The sequence below is a fragment of the Morus notabilis genome, unplaced genomic scaffold (genome assembly GCF_000414095.1).
Source record: "Morus notabilis unplaced genomic scaffold, ASM41409v2 Scaffold240, whole genome shotgun sequence".
Classification (NCBI taxonomy): Eukaryota; Viridiplantae; Streptophyta; class Magnoliopsida; order Rosales; family Moraceae; genus Morus; species Morus notabilis.
The window spans coordinates 406,433-413,780 of record NW_010368048.1 but is presented as its reverse complement, the minus strand read 5'-3'; the positions used below and the strand labels follow the sequence as shown (position 1 = coordinate 413,780).

The 7,348-nt window shown below is 35.1% G+C and overlaps 1 long non-coding RNA gene across 1 annotated transcript; it reads left to right on the top strand.

Moving 5' to 3' along the window:
- The first annotated feature begins 1,475 nt into the window (after nucleotides 1-1,475).
- Nucleotides 1,476-3,577, top strand: LOC21398648. The gene is made up of 5 exons (XR_002903639.1): nucleotides 1,476-1,766; nucleotides 2,196-2,303; nucleotides 2,493-2,634; nucleotides 2,746-2,796; nucleotides 3,037-3,577. It is a non-coding gene; the product is annotated as an uncharacterized LOC21398648 (long non-coding RNA).
- The last annotated feature ends 3,771 nt before the right edge of the window (nucleotides 3,578-7,348 follow it).

Sequence of the window (7,348 nt, the reverse complement as noted above, 5' to 3'; positions counted from 1 at the left end):
GACATTAGAGCCTTGATTAATGAATTGAACGGAATTGATTAGCGATTACATAATATGATGAACATAGGAATAATAAAGCGAAATCAAGTCCCTAGACCATTTGTGTATAGATACTTTATTTTTATTTTTATATTTATTTTATTTTTTTTCTTAATCATCATTTTATTAGGTTGCCTAGATAAAGTTAAGTTACAATAATCGCAGTACTTAACGGCAATTCTAAACCCAATCCCTGTGAAGATGATACTCACTCACCCTATACTCAAAACTTGACACCGTATGCTTGCAGAAATTTATTATATACAAAAATGATAAGCATCACACAACAAAACAATCAAATAATAACTATGACTAACATAGAGTCTAATAGAATTCTACACTCAAAATCATAGAATCAATAATTTAGAATCGTACCTTAACAATCTCCAAATTTTATCTTGAGTGATTGATGACTTCAAAAAGGCTTAAGAGGAAATGAGTTTGGTGGCTGAATAAACAAAAGTTCTCTTGTGGTGTTCAAGAATGTGAGAAAAGAGGAAGGGAGAGAGAGAAGAAAATATATCAAGGCAACTGAGAGGATATAGAATGGCGGTTCTAAAAATATATCAATTTTTTTTTTGGTCAACGCGTAAGAAAATCATGAGCAATAAATCCAAAACTATTTTTAGAATCTTCTTGAATATTACAGGCGTGCATTGGGGACTACGGCTGTCACTGAGATAATGAATCTTAGAACATATTGCACGATGATTACTCTCCCCTTCCTTTGACTATGTGCATAGCTAAGGTATATAATAGGTAAGAGAATGTATAGTCGTGAACCTGACCATTTTTTTTTTCCACTGTGCGTTTATGAGGATAGACTTCCTATTGTAATTTGGCCAAAGCATAGGTAGTAATTGTGATTTGTTTCCTAGTATAATATAGGACTAATGGAGATATTTGTGGGTATAATCGATGGCACATCAAACTGTATAAATTTATATTTATTTACTTTCTTAACTCCTATTAAAATACTATATCACATATCATATAAACCACAAAGTAACACACAAAATAAATCATGTATATATGTCATATAAAAAGAAACATATTATCAAATCATAACATTATACTAATTCATTAAATCATAAGAATAAATATGAAATCACATAAAATTTTCATATAATGACATGAACTTGTTCTTAGCACATCGAGTCCTCGTCGCGTTCACCTGTAAAATATAACTCAATGTAATGTTAGAATTAACTATATATAACACCATAACATCATTCAAGTTAACTCCTAACATCTACTTCTAAGAATTTTATCGGTTTAGAAAAATGGGTGTTACAGGTAGAGATTTTGGGAGCCCAAAATGAATTCTCTACCTAGCCAAAGTTATTTTTTGTGTTTGATAAAAGACCCAAAAAGTACTTCTTCAACAATTTGTGTGAAATTTGAGCTCAAAATCAGAACTAGATTGTGCGGGAATCTGCCTTCATTTAATAAAAATTTCATTAATTCCCAAACTATCCCTCTGTCTCCACCGCAAATCTCTCTCTCTCTCTACTCCGCCATTCTCAGATCCAGGTGATCTGAGCCTGTCGACACGGTCGCCGCCGTTCCGTTCCGATCTCGGTAGCGATCAGTGAGAGATGGAGAATCTAATCTCTCTGGTGAACATAATCCAGAGGGCTTGCACGGCTCTCGGCGACCATGGCGAAGGCAGCACGTTGCCTACTCTCTGGGACTCTCTCCCGGTGATCGCCGTCGTTGGTGGCCAGGTCAGCTTCCCGATCCCCCCACACCGACTTGACTCTCTTTCTTAAAGCTCAGATTGAGTTAATTTTTCTGTAATCGCTTTGGTTTCCACGTGATTTTGCTTGAAATTTCTTCTCTGTGAAATGCGATTTCCGTTTGTGATATGCGGTGGAATCGATTTGCATATGTACAGGCTACATTTCTTACACGGAGAAACAAACTTTCCGTGGTCAGAACTTGGTCGGATTATATATAAATATTATTTAATTCTTAGTTGATACTTGTATATTTTGCATTTTAGGCAATTTTTTGTATGTTTGATTTATATTAGTACGTTGATGTTATGTTAAATATCAATATATTGATGATCTGCTATAAGATTAGATTTAGTGTGGCAATGAGATTCAATTATATAGAAGATTGTGGGACTGATGCGTGCAAAATATGTGCAGGAATTGTTACTCGGCGTCCTCTTGTGTTGCAACTTCATAAGATTTCTGAAGGCATAAGAGAATATGCGGAGTTTCTCCATCTCTCAAGAAAAAGATTTACTGATTTTGGTAATTACTTTATTATGAACTTCCCTTTTTGGACTAGTGTTGGAATGTGATTGAATCGATTCCATCTTTATTCTTTACTCAAGCTTCCATGTTTGCTCTTTGTTTTAACTTATTACATACTTCTGAACATAGAATTAACGACCTATTAAATATGTGTCTCTGTGTGTGTGTATTTTTTTTTCCTTTCAGGGTGTTTAGAGGCAACACTCCTTTGAGAGCTAAATGTATGTAGTTAATGAGTTATATTCATTTTACATGACAATGTTGATTATATCTGTGAGGCACCACTCCTCTAGTGTTCCAATTCATCTTAGCATCTATTCTCCCAACGGTAAGATGAAGGTTGAATTTGTATTCATTTTAGGGCAGTACACTAGCCTAGAAGTGCAATTTTATTCTCAATTTCAATTTGACACATTCTACTGTTGCTTGATGATGGCAGTTGTCAACTTGACCCTTATTGATCTTCCCGGGCTTACAAAAGTAGCAGTTGGTAAGTCTGACATCAGTTGCAAGTCATGCTCATGCATATTTTCTCGTTGCAGATGGAAATGGCTATTTCTGCAACAGCACCAGGAATTGCTAATATTGCGGATGGTAAAATGGGGTCTAGTATGGGCAATCTAAATAGTAATTTGCTAAATTTTATTTCACCTTTTAAGAGAATGAAAAAAGTTTTAAGTGAAGGCTCTTCATCCTCTCATGGAATCACCACTGCAATTGGATTAAGAAGAGTAGGGTCTCCCCAGATGCTCCTAGATGCGGTTTTAGCTCCAAAGTCGTTAATGCCCTTAAAGAGGAGAATGTGAGTTTTGGCTCCTTTGACATCACGACTGATGAGGAAGTTAGGCAGGGGCTGAAAGTCTTTTCAAACTGGCCAACCTTTCCACAGCTTTATTACAAAGGGGAACTCATAGTGTTCCGATGCTATGATATGGATTTCCGATATAATTAATGTTTCATACTCCAAATTTTGATAAATCTTAGCTACCAATTAGTTTTGCTGCTTGGTTCTTTTTGTCGTAGCTTATGTAGTTATGGATATATATGTTTGCAAGAACTATTCCTTTCTGAAATGATATATCAATGTGTGTATTTACGTGTGTGTGTGGATATGAATGTGTGTATTTTGAAATGATATTTTCATTTGCTCTTTTTTCTTGTGTATGGGTATCAATGTGTGAATTTGCTCATTTACGTGTGTGTGTGTGTGTATGGATATCAATAGGAAACTGAAGACCACCAACTAGGAAGTTGAAGGCCACATACAAGGCATCAAGACCCAACTTGTTTATGTAACTTGGTCATTTGACGATCAAGCTTTTAACTTGTTTATGGAATGTATATTTTTGTTCAATAAATTGATTACTCACTAATGCTCCTTTTAGTTGTAATTATATTGTGAATGAAGAAATGAAAAAAAAAAGAGAATTAATTATCATAAATTTATTGTTAAAAAAACTCAAAATCATAGCATTATGTTTTTTTTTTTTTAAGTTAAATAAGTATTTCTAAATACAAAAAATAATTATATATATTTAAGTTTCATACCATGTCTATTTTGGTCATTTTACATACCCACAACAATCCAACCTCAAAATTTACCAAACGCTATTACACTGATTTTGGAACCAGCACAGCTACTATAATTACAGTTTACCAAACTCTCAGCTGCTTCTTGCAACAACTGTTTCTTCCTTCAGCACAGTTAAAAGTAATTTTTCTAAAATCCACAGTACTACCAAACTAAGCCAAAAGTAAATTATTTTATTCAAACGGAATTATTAATTAAAACGATTCAATTTTGGTCCGATCCAATATAAATTTTACCACTAGAAACTATATCAATGTCTCTACCTATGGAGTCTCACCTCTGATGACCAAGACACGTCATCTTCGTTAGAAAGTAGACAACATAACAATCTTAACATAAATAAAACGTCCAACTTTATTTCATCAATAGCAGATCATATTATTTAGACTATCAATTTTATTCTTCACAATATATACACGATCTAAAGATTTAGAGCGACTGTTTCAGACTGCTTATTATACATTCAATTAATATGAGTTTAAAAATAACAAAATACTTGATATATGAAATAAATAAATTTTTATTAAATAGTCAAAATGTTTAATATATATTATTATATTTATTCCTTAAGGTATAAACGCTAATAATATTCTTCTATGTAATCTACTCTCCAGGATTTTCTCCGGAAAACATTGGCTTCTCTATTCGCTGCCAAAGTCCATATGTCGTCTCTATCTTCTCTGAATCGCCCAAGAAAGTGCTCCACTTGATAAGATCAAAACTTGAATAGAGCAATTTGAACAAAACAATAGAACTATTTTGATAAAATAATAGAAAGATTACAAAAAACACCTTAACAATGGTGGTTGCCCCAAATCCCAAATGATCTGACTGTCCCTCCCTAATTGCTAATTCCCATTTTATACCACTAACCCCACTCTAACAAACTACTAGCAACAAGCTACTAATCAATTATACTCTAACGATCTCCGCTACAATACTCTAACGGTCTATTAACCAACTAACTTTCCAAGCTCATCATTAACGAGTCATGTCATTCTCCTATACAATTTTTTTAATATGTACCCCATAAATAATTTTTTACCTAATTCGTCCCACTAAAAACTTAAAAAAAAAAAAAAATTATTCTACGGGAGTTTACCAGACCAACTTCCTTATTTCACTTAAATATTTTCACTAAACTAAACTATGAAGAAAATAATAATGCAAAAAGTAAATAATAAATTTTAAAAAGACAGACTGCATGTTTCATATATAAGAAACATATAACTAAAAGTGAATGCCTTTCACATAGTGCCGTGTGAAAAAGCTTCGCATCATTATTATTATTATTATTATTATTTTTTTTTTTTTTTTTTGGGCTTCCTTCCTTTTTTTTTCCCTTTTTATCTTTTCTTCTTCTATTATACAATTTTTTTTTTTTTTTTTCTAAAAGTAGAAAGTTTGAGCTTATTATTACACAATTATTAAATCAGCAAGTACATAAGAACCAACAAACAATAGCATCGAGTCAACCCAAATAAAATTCTAAATCTGTAAGCACCCATCACCAGCTAAGCAGTGGGCTACAAAATTTCCCAAACCAGAAATATAGCAAACAAAACTGCTAGTAGCCGAAGCAACAGCATCTCTAACATCATCAACATTGATGCTTCAGGGGCTCTTGAATCCGGTCTATGAATTGCAGAAATGACACTGACCGCATCAGACTCAATTACCCAACTGTGAAACCCACCTATGTAAGGAGGGAAACACCCATAAATACGAATAGCAGCAGCACTCAGCAAGGACCCCGTCGCGTCTCTCACTGCAACTCCGATGCCAATGAGGTTGAGATGGTCCCTAAACGCAGAATCTACATTAGCTTTAACCATGCCCACACAAGGAGAACTCCACTTTTCTTGCACCAAACGCTGCATCCTTGGTTTAGGAGCTTCCAATTTATTATTCTACATGGATTCCTCATTTACAGACTCGTTGTTGTGGAAATCTCCAAGATCACGTCCAGCTCTCTCTAATATATCCTTGTGGTCAAACCTTTGGTCTTCAAAAATTAGGCCCTCTAAATACTCCATAAAACTATATGCAGAAGACCCAATATCCTCAAGAGAACCCTTAGAAGCAATGGAAGAGCATAAAAAATAGATTGGACCTCCCGGAAACTTTTGAAGAAGTGGAAACAAAACCATGAGAAACAGTTTCTATCGTTTCTCCACAACAAGGACATGTACCTGCCAAACTTAAACCTCGACGTGAAAGTTGTGCTCTTGTTGGCAAAGCGTCGTGATAAGCTCGCCAAGCGTGGATTTTAATCTTACTTGGGATATTAGTTCTCCATAGTCGACTCCACCAGTGAGCATCTCCATAGTTCTCCTTGTCGTTGATTCATCTCAAGCTTATACCCAGACTTAACTGAAGCAAAATGCCAGACCCAGTCATCTTGTCGTTGGGCAAAGCTGATTGGTATATTCATAACATCGTCCCAATCAACACGCCAGAAAACTTCCTTAATACGCCTATCATTCAAACCAAAAGCATTAAGAAAATCCATATTTAGCCTTGAGAACCCGAGCCATAAGGGAAGCCGGCCTTGTAAGAATTCTCCTTCTCGGAAGCTCTTCTTCACAACTTCTTTGATTGCCTCACAATCACCTACATCCACCCTGCCAAAAATAATACTGTCATGCCTCCATTCTCCATTCTACGTAATAAAACAGAGAAGCCTTCCGCACACAATAGAAAAAGTGCTTTTGTTCGGGAAGGTTAATTAAGGAAAATATAATATAGTCGCTTTTGAGACTTTGCATACTATCAAGCGGAAGGCGGGTGGGAGAAAGGGGTTAAACTGGATACGAGTAATGTTGACGGTGGAATTTCGTCAACAGAAATATACCTGGTTACCATCTAGTAATCGGTTAGTTTACTGGCCAAATCACGTCTAAATAATCACTTTATGTCTAATTAAGTTCAGTTAGCAAAGTGCAATTGTCCGTGTATGAGCTTTTTTGAGTTTTTCAGAATATGAATGAAACGTAAGGAAATGAAAAGAATGCTAGAAATTATAGTGGTTCACTCTCAATGCAAGAGCTACGTCCACTTTGAGAAATTTTCCTCTTTTTTCCTTCTTTTTCTCTTTTTCGATTACAAGGGGCTCAGTTCTTTCAAATGCTCTCCCCATGTCTCTCTTGGGCCTTGCCTCTTTTATATCTCACATATTACATTTTAGAGAAAAATGAGGCAAACGGTTACCCTGCGGTTGTTCTCGAGTAGCCTATTATTCTACTCACCTAGACTGCAACTACACAGTATCTTTCTGTCCGTTCATCTACCTACTCTGCCCAAAAATTGCAGCCATGTGACTTCCCCGTGGCTTCCTAATGGTCCATTTTGGGCGACCAATAGGCTGGTAATCATTTTTCTAGCAAATGATTTTATTTATATCCGCACATAACCTAGAGATTTCTCCTATGTCGCCTCTGGGGTCTTCTTG